This window comes from Pongo pygmaeus, chromosome 19 (genome assembly GCF_028885625.2).
Source record: "Pongo pygmaeus isolate AG05252 chromosome 19, NHGRI_mPonPyg2-v2.0_pri, whole genome shotgun sequence".
Taxonomy (NCBI): Eukaryota; Metazoa; Chordata; class Mammalia; order Primates; family Hominidae; genus Pongo; species Pongo pygmaeus.
The window spans coordinates 46074949-46095205 of NC_072392.2; the positions used below are offsets into that span (position 1 = coordinate 46074949).

General features: G+C 37.0%; 1 protein-coding gene across 2 annotated transcripts in view; it reads left to right on the forward strand.

Annotated features, from left to right (window-relative positions):
• EFCAB5 (EF-hand calcium binding domain 5) overlaps positions 1 to 20257 on the forward strand; it is a 183751-nt gene that overhangs the window by 96514 nt on the left and 66980 nt on the right. The window lies entirely within an intron of this gene.

Consider the following 20257-nt stretch of genomic DNA (forward strand, 5'->3'; position numbering starts at 1 on the left):
TTTGGAGTTCAAATTATAGTTAGGAGCTTCTCTTTATTAAAGGGGCCCTTATGTGCTGAAGTGAAAATCTTTCATGATGGGCTTGTAATAAATTAAATAATGATTTTTTTAGGGCAGTTTCTTATAGTTACCTCAAATGTAGGCAAACAATGCCACACTGGACTGCAATTCAGAAAAAGCAATTCTTAAAAGAACCAATATATTGCAATCTAGGTTCTCAGATTCCTGCTAATTTGAATGAAGTCAGGAATATATTTTATAAAATCTGAAATGTCTATGTGTCTTTCAGTCAATCCTTATTGAATATTGCTTCTTTTAACAGAGCTTGTAATAAATATTGGGTGACAGGTGTCAAAGTTTTACTCCCTGGTAAAATGCCTGAAGGACAACTATTCTCTGTTGGCCAATTTAACACCAATTTGTGTGCTGTAACAAACATAGTGGGATAATATTTAGAGCAATTAATTGAGGTTTCCTTTCATTCTTTGCTTTTCTTCCCATCATTCAAGCAGTAGTTATATGCTGATATTGAAAGTGCAGGGGCAGAAAAACTACACTTCCATCCTTGTAGGATCCCTGCTGGGTCTGAGCATTAAACTGACCTAAGATAGAATAACAGGAGAAAACCATACAAATTTAGTTACAAGTTTTATATGGCCCAGGAGTCCTCTTAAGGAAATGAAGACCCAAAGAAGCAGTTAGAGTCAGTTACTTATGTACTGGATTGGACAAAGAACAGTAAACCGTGAAAATGTGATTAAATTATGTGGGGAGTCTTAAAAGATAAGAGTTATTCTAACAAGGTCTGTACAGTATTCTGTTGGTCTCAACTTCTCCTTGAAGATAACAATTATGCCTTTCCTTATAGTATAGGGAAAGTTACTTTCACAGAGGAATTTCATCTTCTGCTTTGAAGAAACAGCACGAAGGTCAAGTGATCTTCTCATATCTGTTGCTTTTCAAGTGTCTTTAACTTAGTCAATATGCCAGAATAGCATATTTTAACCCCTTCAGAGGAAAGAGAGTCTCAAAAAAAGAAGTTAGATGAGTTTCTGAATGGAATATATATCTGGGAACAAAGCCCCAAAATGCATAACATAATGACTATGTATATGTCTTATACACACACATGCATATATATAACTATATATTTATATATATTTAATATATAATATATATGAGGCACTCTATATAATATATATTATATTATATATGTACATATATTATATATGTATGTATAAATATATATTATAATATATTATATATGTATACTATATAACATACATATATTATGTATATATAACATATAACATACATATATTATGTATATATAACATATAACATACATATATTATGTATATATAACATATAACATACATACATTATGTATATATAACATATAACATACATACATTATGTATATATAGCATATAACATACATACATTATGTATATATAACATATAACATACATACATTATGTATATATAACATATAACATACATACATTATGTATATATAACATATAACATACATACATTATGTATATATAACATATAACATACATACATTATGTATATATAACATATAACATACATACATTATGTATATATAACATATAACATACATACATTATGTATATATAACATATAACATACATACATTATGTATATATAACATATAACATACATACATTATGTATATATAACATATAACATACATACATTATGTATATATAACATATAACATACATACATTATGTATATATAACATATAACATACATACATTATGATATATAACATATAACATACATACATTATGATATATAACATATAACATACATACATTATGATATATAACATATAACATACATTATGATATATAACATATAACATACATTATGATATATAACATATAACATACATACATTATGTATATATAACATATAACATACATACATTATGTATATATAACATATAACATACATACATTATGTATATATAACATATAACATACATATTATGTATATATAACATATAACATACATATTATGTATATATAACATATAACATACATATATTATGTATATATAACATATAACATACATATATTATGTATATATAACATATAACATACATATATTATGTATATATAACATATAACATACATATATTATGTATATATAACATATAACATACATACATTATGTATATATAACATATAACATACATTATGTATATATAACATATAACATATATTATGTATATATAACATATAACATATATTATGTATATATAACATATAACATATATTATGTATATATAACATATAACATATATTATGTATATATAACATATAACATACATATATTATGTATATATAACATATAACACACATATATTATGTATATATAACATATAACACACATATATTATGTATATATAACATATAACACACATATATTATGTATATATAACATATAACACATATATTATGTATATATAACATATAACACATATATTATGTATATATAACATATAACACATATATTATGTATATATAACATATAACACATATATTATGTATATATAACACATACATATATTATGTATATATAACATATAACATACATATATTATGTATATATAACATATAACATACATATATTATGTATATATAATTATATATATAATATAATATATATATATAGAGAGAGAGAGAGAGGGAGATTGCGCCTGTGAGAGAGGGAGCCTCACTCTATCACCCAGGCTAGAATGCAGTGGCATGATCATAGCTCACTACAGCCTCTACCTTCTGGGTTCAAGTAATTCCCCAACCTCAGCCTCCCAAATAGCTAAGACTACAGGCATGTACCACCATGCCTGGCTAATTTTTAAATTTTTTAGAAACAGAGTCTCACTATGTTGCCCAGGCTGTTCTTGATCTCCCAGCTCAAGAGATCTTCCCACCTTGGCCTCCCAAAGCCCTGGGATTACAGGCGTGAGCCACCACATCCAGCCTCGAATGTATCTTTTTAACCAGCAGCTGAGACAAAAGTTCTAAAAGCCCAGACTTTAAATGGAAAATGCTGGGCTCTTAAGAAATAATGGAGAATCATAAAGTAAAGAAGAATGCAAAATATGGCATCAAAGCAGTTATTCTATCAATGGGAAATTGTGACCAGCTGATGAGAGAAGGAGGTTGGAGTGCGTGTGACTAGAGTTTAGAGGTTGTCTGGATCCCTAAGTCAGAGTTAGCACCTGATCTCCCATTCCTGAGCTCCAATCATGGTTGGAGATTGAGGGCAACATTATTGACACCCCTGGAAATTCCAGGTAGGTTGAGAGGAAATTTAAGAACAGCAGGCACTTACACTTCATTTTCTAGGTGTAGCTCAGAGACTACAAGCTTCATAGAGAAGTGCTAAATCCAACATGGCACTAAAGAGAAAGAGTAGCAGCTATAGAAGGTAGGGTGTAGGTAGATGGGCCTGAAGATACTCCCTTTCACTCCTGTGGCCAGAGGAAAGATGATGAGTATTCCTAAATACCTGTGTGTAAAGGACAGTGGGTGTGCAGAGATGATGACTATGAAAGTTCTGGCAGTACCCCAAGAAGACACCTGGGTTAGGACAAGGAGAACTATGGACATAAATACCAAATACCAAAATAAAACTTCCAAATGACTCAATGAGATGAAGTACATACACCACAGTCACAGTCAACAAGTACTGTGGCTGGCACTGAGCTAGACTCTCCTTTCTCTGATGGCAGGACTCTATATAAGCACCCCCACCCCCCAAAATATGGGCAAAAGATATGAACACACAATTCATGGAATCACTATATACTCAATAGGTGACTAAAAATAGTTTTTAATGATGATACCTATCACTGATATGAATAGAAGAAAAACATTTCTCAAACATTCCTGGTGAAAATTTAATAGTTGTATCTTTGCAAAGCATTCTGGATATATCTACTTAAATAAAAAATACATATGTGCTTCAGCCAGGCAAGCCATTCCTGAAATTTTTATTCCATAGAAATAAAAGTATTAGTAAATTAAAAAATACAGATATAAAGAAAATTCTTGATGCATTGTTTATAAATGAAGAAAAAGAGAGAAGTTAATGAAATACTATATAGGGGAATGCTTTAAGCCTCCCTATTTCCTGAGATACAACAATATTAAAATTAGGCCAATTAGTAACCCTAGAAAGGGTTATTGTGTGCAAGTGAAAGGAAGAGTCACATATCTCTCACTTTAAATCAAAAGCTAGAAATGATTAATTTTAGTAAGGAAGGCATGTTGAAAGCCAAGAGGTGGCTGAAAGCTAGGCCCCTTGCTCCAGTTAGCCAAGTTGTGAATGCAAGGAAAAGTTCTTGAAGGAAATTAAAAGCACTACTCCCACAAAGACACAAGTGATAAGAAAGCAAACAGCCTTATTTCTGAGAGAAGTCAATGCCTGGCTTCAAAGCTTCAAAGGCCTAGCAGACTCTCTTCTTAGAGGCTAGTGCAGCTGGTGACTTTCAGCTGAAACCAGTGCTCATTGACCATTCCAAAAATCCTAGCCCTTAAGAATTATGCCAAATCTACTCTGCCTGTGCTCTATAAAGGAAACAGCAAAGCCTAGATAACAGTAGATATGTTTGTGGCATGGTTTACTGAGTATTTTAATCACACTGTGGAGACCTACTGCTCAGAAAAAAAGATTCCTTTCAAAATATTACTGTTCATTGAGATGCACCTGGTTAACCAAGAACTCTGATGGAGATGTACAAGGAGATGAATGTTGTTTTCACTCCTAATAACACAATATCCATTCTGCAGCCTATGGATCAAGGAGTCAGTCATTTTGACATTCAAGTCTTGTTACTTAAGAAATACATTTCATAGGGCTATAGCTTCCATAGATAGTGATTCCTTTGATGGATCTGGGCAAAGCAAATTGAAAATCTTTTATAAATAATTCACCATTCTAGGTGCTCTCGCCACTGTTCCATCTGTGATTGAGCACCCTTTCTGCAGAAAGTAAAGATTGCCTTGCTGAGAGATCTTTTGTATCGTGCTGACTTTTCTTCGTGGCACCGATTATCTATTTCTAACAATTTTGGTATTTCTAACAATTTTGGTGGCCCATATGGGGATACATTCTCCTCTGGTGTTGGTCTCTGGTCCTTTCTCATGAGGAGGCGCCCCACCGCCTCTTGTGGTGGCCTCAGGGGTAAGGGACCGAGACCCACCTGGTGTGACGAATAAACCCAAACTCTCAGCAATGCAGAAAGAAACCGGCCAGCAACCTGGGGTAAAGGATCCTCACATACTGCGGTGACGAGTCTGTGCACAGACCAAACAAGGAGAAGCCACAGGAGCCGTCTTTTAGCACAGCTACTACCCTTAGAATTTCCGGTAAACCAACACCAGCCTGAGAACCACATCCTGATCAAAGGGTGGAAAGAAGGGAAACTCAAGCCAGCCTGGGAAGGACCCTACCTTGTGCTGCTAACCACCGAGACTGCTGTTAGTACAGTGGAAAGGGGATGGACACATCACACCTGAGTCAAGCAAGTGCCATTATCATCAGAATCATGAGCCATTGTTCCTGGATCAAGTCCTACCAAATTAAAGCTAAGAAAAGCTTCGTCTTTACATCTTTTCCTTTCCTTTCCTTCCCTCTAACTATCCCTCATCTTGTCATCAGTGTAACCAAATCAGATTCACCACAGGTTATAACATTTGATGCTTGCCTTGTTATACCTTGTGGAGGTTTGCAAAGCCAGAGACAACTCTCTACTTCAGAAAAATACCTCTGCCACTCCAGGGAGACCACTGCCACCCCTGCATCTTGCTTGTGGTGGAGGTACCAGGACACCCCAAGTTGGAATTTATATGCTCAGTGGGTAGATGTCACCTGGATCAAGGCTGGACCTCCGAGGAGGGATGTGCCGACTTAAAGCCATACCTCCACCTTACTGAAAGGATTGCCTCCCCCACCAATTGTCAATCCCACCAGTGTAACCCAGTGCTTATATCCATTACTATTCCTACCACTAGCAACTCTAACCCCACTTTAGCGTTTCTATGGTTTAGGATCAGAGGTCACTGTAAAGGATCCTTCTTTAAGATGTGCTTTGTTCTCCCTTCTTCACCTCCTGCAACTGCCCTTTTCCCAAACCTATGAAATCAAACTACACCTTGCCTCGTGCCAAATGACAAAAGCAAAGTCTCAGTAGTAGAAATAGGAGACCTAAGGCAAACCAGTGCCACTGAAACAGGGAATAAAGATGTAAATGCTTGGTTAGAATGGATTAAATATTCCATTTGCACTTTAAGCAAAAGTGACTGTTATGCTTGTGTGCACAGTAGGCCAGAGGCCCAGGTTGTCCCCTTTCTGCTAGGATGGTCCTCAAATCAAGTAGACATGGAGTGCATGGTAGCTCTTTCTCAAGATTCCACCGCCTGGAATAACGAATTGTGCCAAGCTCTTTCTCTGCTATTTCCTGAAGTTCAACATCCTGCGGGTCAGCCCCCAAGGGCCATCCAGACTTCATCTTCCAAAACCAATTTTACCTCGTGTCTCCAATGACAAGGGGAAAAATTTGGCGTTCCTTGGAGACTTAACAGGATGCAGTGAAGTCAGGCACCTCCAAGAGCTGACCTATCAGTCCGCCCTTATCCATCCCTGAGCAGTTGTATGGTGGTATTATGGAGAACCTTTACTAGACACTTTGCCAAATAATTAGAGCAGTACTTATGCTCCAGTTCAGTTGGCTACCCCTTTTACCCTGGCATTTCATCAACCAGAAAAAGAGGAAAAAGTAGCCTCAATTCTTACCTCTTTAACAACTATAGTAAGTATACTCCTTAGGTGCTATGTTGTACCATACATCCAGAAGTTAATCCAAACAACTAAGCCAATACATGTTAAGTGAGTTTGAAGAGGAAACTATAAAGTGAAAGAGAAGGAAATTGTAGAAAGTAGAAAAGTTCCCCTTCAAAGCTTGTCTTGGTTTAAAAATAAAATAATAGACACTAGGAATAATAGCTCCTTACTCTAAAGCCTCCTATCAACTATTAGTTCTTACAGTTTAGCCCAGTTAGTTGCTTTGGCTTACTCAGGCATGTCTGGACAGGCCCAGGCAAGTCTTAGCTCATAGCTTATGCACCTTCCTTATTTGGAAATGTTTTTGCTTCCTTAAACCTTTCGTAAGCAACTTCCTCTCATTCTTTGTTCTTTCCTGCACTTACCTATTTAGGGAAGTTTTAGGCTATTAGCAAATCGAGTATCAGTTTAAGAGTGTGAGGTCCTGCTCCAGCCAATGGATGCAGGACCCAACAGTAAGGACGACCCAAATGCGTAAGGGATAAATATGTCTGCTTTTCCTTTGTTCAGGTGTGCTCTTGCCATTGTTCCATCTGTGATTGAGCACCCTTTCTGCAGAAAGTAAAGATTGCCTTACTGAAAGATTGAAAGAAAGGAAGGAAGGAAGGAAATAATTCACCATTCTAGATGCCATTAAGAACATTTGTGATTCATGGGAGGAGGTCAAAATATCAACATTAACAGGAGTTTGGGAGATTTCAACCCTCATGGATGACTTTGAGAGCTTTAAGACTTCAGTAGACAAAATAGCTGCAGATATAGTGGAAATAGCAAGAAAACTAGAATTATAAATGGAGCCTGCAGATGTGACTGAATTGCTGTAATCTCATGATAAAATTTGAATGCATGACAAATTTTTTCTAATGGATAAGCAAAGAAAATAGTTTCTTGATATGGAATCTACCCCTGGTGAAGACATTAGCATTGCTGAAATGACAACAAAAGATTTAAATTATTACATACGCTTAGTTGATAAAGCAGCAAGTAGGGTTTGAAAGAATTGACTCCAATTTTGAAAGAAGTTCTATTGTAGATAAAATGCTATCAAACAGCATCACATGCTACAGAGAAATCATTCGTTAAAGGAAGAGTCAATAGATGCAGCAAACTTCATTGTTGTCTTATTTTAAGAAATTGCCACAGCACACACCCACCTTCAGCAACCACAACCCTGATCAGTCAGTAGCCAACAACATTAAGGTACAACCCTCCACCAGCAAAACAACTGTGACTTGCTGAAGGCACAGATGATCATTAGCATTTTTTAGCAATAAAGTGTTTTTAAATTAAGGTGTGTACTTTTTTTAGGCAATTAATCTATGGTACACTTAAGAGACTACAGTTTAAGCTATTGCACACTTAATAGACTACAGTATAGTATAAACATAACTTTTTTTTTTTTTTTGAGATGGAGTCTCGCTCTGTCTCCCAGGCTGGAGTGCAGTGGCGCAGTCTTGGCTCACTGCAACCTCTGCTGCCTAAGTTCAAGTGATTCTCCAGCCTTTGCCTCTGGAGTAGCTGGGATTACAGGTGTGCACCACCATGCCCAGCTGATTTTTGTATTTTTAATAGAGACAGGGTTTTGCCGTATTGGCCAGGCTGGTATCAAACTCCTGACCTCAAGTGACCCAAGTGCCTCAGCCTCCCAAAGTGCTGGGATTACAGGTGTGAGCCACCACATCCAGCCATAAACATAACTTTTATATGCACTAACAAACCAAAGCGAGTTTGTGTGACTCGCTTTATTGCAATATTCATTTTATTGCCGTTGTCTGGAACTGGACCTGTGGTATCTCTAAGGAATGCCTGTCCTGATATCAGGAAAGAAAGAGGGAACATCATTACAGACCCTGCAGACATTAAAAGGATGATAGGAAACATTATGAACAACTTTATGCCAATGAATTTGTAAATTACATTAAATGGATAAATTCCTTAAAAGACACAAATTACCAAATCTAACTCAAAAGAAAATAGGAAAACTAGATATCCTTATATGTATAAAGAAGTATAATTAATACCACTAAAAAAGCATTCCACAAACAAAACTCCTGGCCCAGACAGCATTACTAATAAATTCTACCAAACATTTAAGGAAGGGATAATTTCAAATCTACATAAACTCTTTGAGAAAGAGAAGAGGAAGGAACACTTCCCAACTCATTTTATGGGGCCAGCATTATTTTGATATTAAATCCAGACAAAGATATTTCAATAAAAGAAAACCATACACTAACAGTCCTCATGAACATAGACCCAAAAATTTTTAAGTTAATTTTAACAAACTGGTTAAGCAGTACATTAAAAAGATGATATATAAGGATCAAATAGAGCTTAATCCACGGATACAAGGGTGGTTTAACATTCAAAAATCAGAGGTGATCATGGTGGCACGTGCCTATAATCCCAGCTAATGAGGAGATTGAGGTAAGAGGAGTGCTTGAGTCCAGGAGTTCGAATCCAGCCTGGGCAACATAGCAACACCACCCCCATCTCTTAGAAAAAAAAAATTCTATCAAAACAATTCATCACATAAAGAGACCAAAAAACAAAACTATATAGCTGTGACAAAATTCAGCACTCATTTATGATACAAAAATTTTTTAAAAACCTCTCAACACACTAAAATTTCTTCAACCCAATAAAGCACATCTATGAACAACTTACAGCTATACTTACAATGGTAAAAATTTAGTGATTCCCTCCTTATAACAAGGACAAGGCAAGAATATCCACTGTCACCAGTTTTATTTTACATTGTACTGGAGGTACTAGCCAATTAAATAAAGCAAGAAAAAAAAAAGAAAGAAAACTCTCCTATTCACAGACTACATGATCTTCTGTGTAGAAAGTCCTAAGGAATCTCAAGAAAATAGTTGAATTCACTAAAACAAATACATAAATTTAGCAAGGCTTCAGGATATAAAAATCAATACATGGAAGTCAATTGTATTTCTACATACTAGCAAAGAAATATTGGAAGATGAAATTTGTAAATGCCATTTATGATAACATCACACACGTGAAATACTTAGAAATAAATTTAACAAAGTATTTGCAGATATCTACAGGCTGAAAACTATGAAATTTGCTAAGAAATGAAAGACCTAAATAATAAGAAAGATCCTTTATTGTTTCTGTCAAAGACTATATTAATGAATCAAAAAATTCAGTATTGTTAGTCCCCAAATTGACCTACAAATCCAACACAATTCCAATCCAAATCCCAGTGAACTTATTTACAGAAATTGACAAACTATTCTGAAATTCGTGTGGCATTTCAAAGGACTCACAACAGCCAAAACAATGTTGACAAAAAATAGACATCACCAAAATAAAAAATTCTGCTCTTTGAAAGATACTAGTAAAAGAAATGAAATGACAGCTATAGACTGGGAGAAAATATTTGTGATATATTTAATGACAAAAGACTTGCATTCGGACCATATAAAGACTCCTACAACTTTATAAAATAACCCAATTTAAAAAATCATGGGCATACGAGAAAAGAAAATATAGGTATATGCAGTAAGCACATGGAAATATGTTCAATTATTCATCAGATTATAATTAATCTGATCAATTATTTATCAGATAAATAATCATCAATTTTTCATGCAAACTGAAGCCACAGTGAGATAAAAATTAAACCTACTGGAATGAATAAAATTAAAAAGACTGGCAGAGTACAGTGGCTCACGCCTGTAATCTCAGCACTTTGGGAGGCCAAGGTAGGCAGATCAGTTCAGGCTGGGAGTTCAAGAACAGTTTGGCCAACATGGCAAAACCCTGTCTCTACTAAAAATACAAAAATTAGCTGAGCGCAGCGGCCATACCTGTAATCTCAGCTACTGGGTGGCTGAGGCACGAGAATCGCTTGAACCCAGAAGGTGGAGGTTGCAATGAGCCGAGATCACACCACTGAAGTCCAGCCTGGGCAACAAAGCAAGACTCTGTCTCACAAGAAAAAAAAATCTGATATTCATTATAATTAAAAAGAAAAAAACACTGACAATACCAAGTGTTGGGAAAGATGTGGAAAAACTTAAATTCTCTTAGATTGCTGGTAGGAATGATACAACCACTTCAAAAACAGTTTGACAATTTCTTAAAGAGTTAAATATACACTTACCATATGACCGATCAATCAGCAATTTCTCTCCTAGATTATATACCTAAGAGAAATGAAATGAAAGAAATTAAAACATATAATTAAAACTAAAAGACTTATACATGACTGTTCTTAGCAGCCTCATTCATAATAGCTTTAAGCTGGAGACAATCCAAATGTCCATCAACTTGTGGACGATAAACAAATTGTAGTATATTCACACAATGGAATACTACTCAGTGATAAAAGAGAATGAACCAGTGATACAATAACACTGATGAATCTCAAAAATATTATGCTAAGGGAAAGAAGCCAGAACCAAAGAATGCACCATTATTTTATTTATATGAAATTATAGAAAAAGGAAAAGTAATTTATAACAATAGAAAGCAGATCAGTGGTTTCCTGGGACCATGAGTGATGGGACTGATTAAGAAGGGACATAAGTGGCCAGACACGGTGGTTCACACCTGTAATCCTAGCACTTTGGGAGGCCGAGGCAGGTGGATTGCCTGAGCTCAGGAGTTCAAGACCAGTCTGGGCAACATGGCAAACACCCTTCTCTACTAAAAATACAAAAAATTAGCCAGGTGTGGTGGCATGTGCCTGTAGTCCCAGTTACTCAGGAAGCTGAGGCAGGAAAATCGATTGAACCCGGGAGGTGGAGGTTGCAGTGAACCAAGATCGTGCCACTACACTCCAGCCTGGGCGACAGAGCTAGACTCTGTCTCCCAAAAAAAAAAAAAAAAAAAAAAGAGACATAAAGGAGCTTCTGGGGATGATGAAAATGTTCTACAGCTTCACTGTGGTGGTAGTTACATGAGTGTATACATTGTCAAAACTCATTGAACTATACACTTAAAATTGGTACGTTTTATTGAATCTATACTTCACTAAAGTTGATTTAAAAAGACAAGAATGGACTGGGCACAGTGGCTCACACTTGTGAGGGCAATATAGTGAGACCCCCTCTCTACAAAAAATAAACAAAAATTACCTGGGTATCGTGGTGCATACCTGTAGTCCTATCTACTCAGGAGTCTGAGGCAAGAAGATCACTTGAGTCTAGGAGTTCAAGACCTGCCTGGGCAACATAGTGAGACCTGGTCTCTACAAAAATAAATAAATAAATAAATAAAATTAAAAATAAATAAATAAATAAAAAATAAAAGTTAGCTGAGTGTAGTGGCATGGTACCTGTAGTCCCAGCTATTCAGGAGGCTGAGGCAGGAGGATAGCTTGAGCCCAGAAGTTAGAGGTTACAGTGAGCTATGATCATGCCACTGCACTCTAGCCTGGGCAACAGAGTGAAACCTTGTCTCAAAGAAAACAAAAACAAAAATGAACAAACTAATCTCTAATGATAAATATCAGAATAATCACCACCTTTGGAGGAATTATTGACTAAGAAATAGTAAGGGAGCCTTCTGGCAGTGACGAAAATGTGCTGTGTCTTTGAGTGGCAAACATTCAGTGAGCTAAACACTTAAGGTTTGCATACCTCATTGCATATTTGTTACTCCTTAATGAAAATTTTCTTTAAAATAATCACTTATGGTTGCTTGCGATGAAGTGCCTATTAAAGGAAAAAGCTTTTGCTGCATTTGGACATAATTACAATAGTGATGAACCCTGGGGTTATCAGTGGGTGGGCTTCATCTCACAGTATTAGAGAGGTTACAGAAAGTAAAAGACAAGCTCAGGACTTTAGACTTTCAGCTCAAATTGCAGTCAGAAAACCTGACCATTATATAGAAATCTCTATTTCTTGTAGCTTCAGGGCAGATATGGATGAAAAATCAGCCCCCAAATATAATGTGACAGAATCAAGATGTAAGTTGAATTCACAGACTTGCCAAGTCTTTTACATAAAAGTTAGCACATTGGAAAATAGACGAGACCCTGAAATTTGGGATAGTTACATTTGGGTGGACTCAGAGGAATCTGAGACTTGAGCCACAAATCTTCCCAAGCTTTCCTTGGCAGGAGAAGCAATCCCTTCTCTCCTGTCTGAGAATATTAGCTTTTCTTTCCTTAGAGATCCTTTAATAACTTCTCTTGGGGCATTTAGCTTGCAAGGAGGTGTCTATTTTCTTCAAGATCCACCTGTACAACATTCATTGCCTTTAAATCCAAAATTGGAGTCTGATCTCGGTATTGCTCCAGGAATACTAGTTCAAAGTCTGTCTTGAGAGATGAGTGTTGGTACTCCAAGAAATCAGTAAGTTTTTGCTAATTTCTAGCAGCAGAAAGCTGGGGAATATGTGTGGGAATTGATTATAGTACTTTCAGACTAAGAAGGATAGATATAACTTTGGATTGCCTCAAATTTATCAATATTGCTATACTTTGCAGTATATACTTAGCAGTAACATTTTTGACATCTGGGAATAGTCTTAACAATTTTCTTGGTAGATTAAATAAAACCTTAACTCAAAGATAGCCTGCATTCAATGAGGTTGAGATGCCAGAATCTTCTTGGCTTACTATACAGTAAGAAATCTAAAGGCTTTCAAGATTTCTGAAATTGATTTTTCATATGTAGCCTCTATATGTGCACTTCTACCGTATCACCCAGGACAGCCCAAATGACATTCCCTTGAGAAATAACTAAAGAAATTAACGAGGGGAGCACCAATATCACTAAAAAGTTCTATGGTTGCTGTCCTGGAGATGATGGTGAGAGATACTGTCATTGAAGTAAACTCTCTAATTTCAAGGGAAATGATTGGCTTCTAGAGTGACAAAAAGATATATGACATTTAACTACCAGAGACAAGGCCCACTAGTCAAAGTTAGTGCTCATAAGTATAATTAATAATGGTATTTTGATCCAATCTCAAATATCCAAGGCCATATTTTAACAGATCCAGTTTGTCTAGGACTCACACTGTGGTTAGTTCCTGAATATATACTTGGAATTACCATAATGAACAGTGGGAGTTAAAGTGGCCATCTAAATGTTTTCTTGGTGATTACAGTTTCCTTAGGAATTAAATGGATATAATACCTGCTAAATTATTACTGGATCTACTTACAGAAAAGCACTAACTATAGGTCCAGAAACATGAGTTGAGATACCACAGTGGAGAATCTCAGCCTCTCACCCAGATGCCAGACTTAAGTCAGTTGGTATACCCAGAACTCTTTGGTTGAAGGGAAGGCTGGGTCTCTTGGGGAAGAATTCGACAAGACTTCCTCAAGTATATATTGTAGATTTTACTCTAGGCTTTACTCAAAGGGCCTGTAGCCATTTATTAGGGTGAATATGCATTGGCAAAGGAAATATCACAGACTCAGGGATTACCAGATATTGATTCTAAGTTAACATCAATTCCTTGGATCCCAAAACACTCCCGTGGACCATTGGGTAAAGTTAGGATGTATAGATGTTAGATAATAAATGCTATTTTGGTCAAAGGTTATGTCATAGGCCCAATTAATCTGTGGACTTACCTATGGTTATTTCTGGTTCTTGGATGTTTAATTGGAATAGACACACAGCAACTAGCAGAATCTTCACATTTGTTCTCCATATTGGGAACTGAGGACTATTATGGTAGGAAGGACCTGGTATTATGGTAACAGAAACTCCTGAACTTTCCCTGTCTGCCAGAATGTTAAAAAAAAAAACCAAATACATAAGCATATAACAACAACAAAAAAAAACTCCACAGAGATAGATATGAAAATATATAAAGGATTCGGGGGAAGTAATCCTATCACATTCTTATCTAATTTTCCTGTTTTGTCTATGTAGAAGGTGGAGTATACATCTTTTTTTTTTTTCTTTTGTGAGACAGAGTCTCACCCTGTCGCCCAGGCTGGAGTACAGTGGCATGATCTCAGCTCACTGCAACATCCACCTCCTGGGTTCGAGCGATTCTCCTACCCTACCCTCCCAAGTAGTTGGGATGCATGCCACCATGCCTGGCTAATTTTTATATTTTAGTAGAGATGGGGTTTCACCGTGTTGGCCAGGCTGCTCTCAAACTCCTGACCTCAGGTGATCCGCCTACCCCAGCACCTCAAAGTGCTGGGATTACAGGCATGAGCTGCTGCGCCCAGCCTACATCTTGAAGAATGTAGATTACTGTGGCTCTATTTACATGGCTATTCCAGGTGTGGAATCTTTATGGAACCAAATTGACGTAGCTCTCTCATTCACAACAACTATTGGTCTGGCAAATGCTGTTTTCTCTAGAGAAGTTTACAAGGACCAAAAGAAATTTGATTTCACCTGTCAAGAATAGCAATACTTTTCACTGCATTCTCTTAGGGCTAAGGCAGTTCTTCTTTTCTCTATTGTAATCTAGTATACACAGACCTTGATTGTATTGACATCACAGCACAGGTCCATGATATCCATCATGATGATTGGACTTGATGAGCTGAAAGCAGCATTAGATGCCTTGGTAAAGTAGCATTAGGTGCCTTGGTAAGACAGCTAATGTGTGTCAGAGGATGGGAGATAAGCCCCATAAAAATACAGGGTTTATGACCTTGTTAAAATTTTTGCTTTAGGAGGCTGAGGTGGGCGGATCACGAGGTCAAGAGACCGAGACTACCCTGGCCAACATAGTGAAACCCTGTCTCTACTAAAAATACAAAAATTAGCCAGGCATGGTGGCATGCGCCTGTAGTCCCAGCTACTCGGGAGGCTGAGGCAGGAGAATTGCTTGAACCCGGGAGGTGGAGGTTGCAGTGAGCTGAGATCACACCACTGCACTCCAGCCTGGCAAAAAAACTCCATCTCAAAAAAAGAAAAAAAAAGAGAAAAGAAATTTTAGCAGTCCAGTAGTTCCAGGTATAGGGTAAATTGTTGTACCATGTGCCACCTACCACTATAAAAGAGGCACAATGCTTATTGGATCTTTTTTACATTTTAAAAACAATTGTTGCCACATTTGCATGTGCTGCTTTTATGAATTAACTGAGCACATTTGTGTGTGTTGCTCTTATGCATTAAATGAGCCGTCAGCTTCCAAAGTGGGTCCCAGAGCAAGAAAAGGCTTTGCAGGCTTTTCTAGACTGCAGTGCAAAAATTCTTCTTTACCTTGTGACTTATTATATAGAAGATCCTACAGTATTTAGAGAGAATATGGCAATTTGGAATTGCATTTGGAATGCTGTGGCAATTCAAACAGTAAAATCATATTGTAGTTTCCTTGAGTTTTGGAGCAAAGCTCTGCCCTCTACTAAAGCTTGTGATTCTCTTTGAGAAAGTGTTCCTGTGTGTTTTTTTATTCCGATAATTCATAAAACCATATACTTAGGTTTTGTGCACTTTTCTGTGTATAGGGTATATATATATTTTAAAAGGTTTAGTTAAAAAAAATTAGATGGGAAAATCAAGGTTCAAATATAGCAAAAATAATTACAAATGAAAAACAAGTTGGGGAGAATTTCCCTGATTTTTTTTTTACTTTTATTTAATTAATTAATTAATTTTATTTTTTGAGATAGGGTCTCACTTTGTCACCCAACCTGGAGTGCAGTGGTGGTATCTCAGCTCACTGCAGCCTCCACCTCCCAGGCTTAAGCCATCCTCCCACCTCAGCCTCCTTAGTAACTGGGACTACAGGCATGTGCCACCATGCCCAACTAATATTTTTATTTTTCATAGAGATGGGATTTTGCCACGTTGCCCAGGCTGGTCCAAACTCCTGAGCTCAAGTTATCTGCCCACCTCGGCCTCCCGAAGTGCTGGAACTACAGGTGTGCACCACCTGCCAGAAAAACTTTTATTTTAGACTCAGGGGTACATGTATGGGTTTGTTATATAGGTAAATTGTGTGACATGGGGGTTTGATGTACAGATTATGTTGCCACCCAGATAATAAGCACAGTACCCTATAGGTAGTTTTTTCACCCTCTCCCTCCTCCCTCCCCTGACCCTCAGATAGGCCTCAGTGTCTGTTGTTCCCTAATTTCTCTCCATATGTACTCAGTGTTTAGCTCCCACTTACAAGTGGAAACATGTTGGTATTTGGTTTTCTGTTCCTGTGTTAGTTCACTTAGGATTATGGCCTCCAGCTCCATCCATGTTGCTGCAAATGACATAATCTCATTCTTTTTATGACTGCATAGAATTCCATGGTGCATATGTACCACATTTTCTTTTACTTTTTTTTTTTTTTGAAGACAGGGCCTTGCTCTGTCACCTAGGCTGAGTGTAGTGTGATTACAGCTCACTGCAGCCGAGGCTCAAGTGATCCTCCCACCTCAGCCTCAGGACTAGCTAGGACTACAGGTACATACCACCATGCCAGGCTAATTTTTTTAGGTTTCTGCAGAGATGGTAACTCACCGTGTTACCCAGGCTGCTCTTGAACTCCTCAGCTCAAGTGATCCTCCCTCCTCGGCCTCCCAAAGTGTTGGGATTACAGGCATGAACCACTGCGCTTGGCCTGTACCACATTTTCTTTATACAGTCTACCATAGATTCATATTTAGGTTGGTTCCATGTCTTTGCTGTCATGAATAGTGCTGCAGTGAACATACGTGTGCATGTGTCTTTACAGTAGAACAATTTATATTCCTTTGGATATATATCCAATAAAAGGATTGCTGGGCCAAATGGTGATTCTGCTTTGAGTTCTTTGAGAAATCACCAAACAGCTTTCACAATGGCTGAACTAATTTACCTTCTACCAACAGTGTATAAGCATTCCCTTTTCTCTGCAACCTTGCCAGCATTTGTTATTTTTTGACTTTTTAATAATAGCCATTCTGACAGGTGTGAGATGTATCTCATTGTCGTTTTGATTTGCATTTCCCTAATGGTTAGCGATGTTGAGCATTTTTTCATATGCTTGTTAGCTGCGCATATGTCTTTTTCTTCTTTTTTTCTGAGACAGGATCTCACTCTGTCATTCAGGCTGGAGTGCAGTGGCAAGATCACAGTTCACTGCAGCCTCAACCTCCTGGGATTGAGTGATCCTCCTACCTCAGCCTCCCGAGTAACTGGGACTATAAGCCACACCACCAGGCCCAGATAATTTTTGAAGAGATGGGGTTTCACTAGGTTGTCCAAGCTAGTCTCAAATTCCTGGCTCAAGAGATCTGCCAGGCCTCCCAAAGGGCAGTGATTACAGGCATCGGCCATGTATGTCTTCTTACGAAAATTGTATATTCAGGTTGGGTGTAAACAGAGTAAACAGACAAACAGAAGATAGTTTATTTTGCTGTGCAGGAGCTTATTTTTAAAATAAACTCATATTAATTAAAAGCTTTGGCTTTGGTACTGGAATAGACAAATCAGTGGAACAGAATATTAGATCTGGCATCAGATGCAAGAGCATGTAGGAATTTAGTATATAACACAGGTGCCAATATAAATCATTGGGAAAAGGAGTAATCAATGAGATATACTAGGACAATTAATTTTCCATATTGGGAAAAATATAAAAGTAGATTCCACCTTCATTAATGAGGAAAAGTGAGTTCTATCTAATCAGAAACCTAGATGTGGAAAACAAAATTTTTAAAATTTTAGAAGCAGCCAAGTGTGGTGGCTCATACCTGTAATCCCAGCGACTCCTGCTGAGGCAGGAGGATTGCTTGAGCCCAGGAATTTGAGGATGCAGTGAGCTATGGTCATGCCACTGCACTCCAGTCTAGGTGACAGAGGGAGACCCTGTCTCAAAAAAAAAAAAAAAAAAAAAAGCAAATTTAGAGCATATATTTGGAACTCAAAGTGGTTTGTGCTTATTTGGAATATTCCTTAGGAGTATTCCTTAGTGAGACCCTGTCTTAAAAAGTTTTAGAAGCAGCCAGGCATGGTGACTCACACTTGGCTGCTTCTAAAATTTTTTAAATTTTGTTTTCCACATCTAGGTTTCTGATCAGATAGAACTTACTTTTCTCATTAATGAGGGTGGGATCTACTTTTATGTTCTTCCCAATATGAAAAATTAATTGTCCCAATGTCATTCATTGATTTTTCACTGTATATCAAAAGGAAATGATTGATATATTTGACTACCTCAAAATTAATGTATATCTTCAAAATTAATGGATAACATTGATATGGCTAAACTCACCAAAAGTTAAATTGAAAGATAAGAGATAAACTGGGAAAAAATATTTGCTATGTAAATAAAAGAATGGTCATTCTCAAAATTTTACAAATTCATAAGAAATAGACAACTGGGCAGGGCGCAGTGGCTCACGCCTGTAATCCCAGCACTTTGGGAGGCTGAGGCGGGCAGATCACGAGGTCAGGAGATTGAGACCATCTTGACTAACATGGTGAAACCTCATCTCTACTAAAAAGACAAAAAATTTAGCCGGGCGTGGTGGCAGGCGCCTGTAGTCCCAGCTACTCTGGAGGCTGAGGCAGGAGAATCGCTTGAACCCAGGAGGCGGAGGTTGCAGTGAGCTGAGATCACGCCACTGCACTCCAGCCTGGGCGACAGAGCGAGACTGTGTCTCAAAACAAAAACAAAAACAAAAACAAACAAAAAAAACCAAAAGAAATAGGCAACTGGTCCCAACTGAAAAATGGGAAAAGGATATGAAAAACCCATTCATAGAAGAGGAAAAACTCAAACATATAATAAGCACATGAAAATATATTAAATCTCACTAGTAATCAGGGAAATGCAAATTAAAATAATGATACCATTTTTATCTATCAGATTACAAAAAATAATAAACTCTAACAATATCAAGTATTGATGTGAATATGGAGAAATAATACTGTCATTCAATGCTGTCAAGAATGTAAATTGGTATGAACATTTTGTGAAGCAATTTGGCTATAACTAATAAAGTTGAAAATGCATACATTATACAATCCAGTAATTCCACTTCTAGTTATTTATCCTAGAGAAATGCTTGCATATGTACAAAAGGAGATGTGTATAAGGATATCCATCGCAGCATTACATTGATATCAAAATACTAAAACTAATCAAAACACCCATCAATAGAGGAGTTTTTTTTAAAATTATGGTGTTTTCATATTACAGAATGCCTTATTGCAGTTAAAAAGAATAAAATATATTTCTTTACAGATATGAATTAGATCTCAATGTTGAGTAAATAAAAGCAATTTGAAGAAAGACATATGTACTATATCAGGTTTTTTTTTTTTCTTTTTTTTTTTAAATGGAGTTTTGCTCTTGTTGCCCAGGCTGGAGTGCAATAGCATGATCTCTGTTCACCGCAACCCTGCCTCCTGGGTTCAAGTGATTCTCCTGCCTCAGCCTCTCGAGTAGCTGGGATTACAGGCACCCGCCACCATGCCCAGCTAAT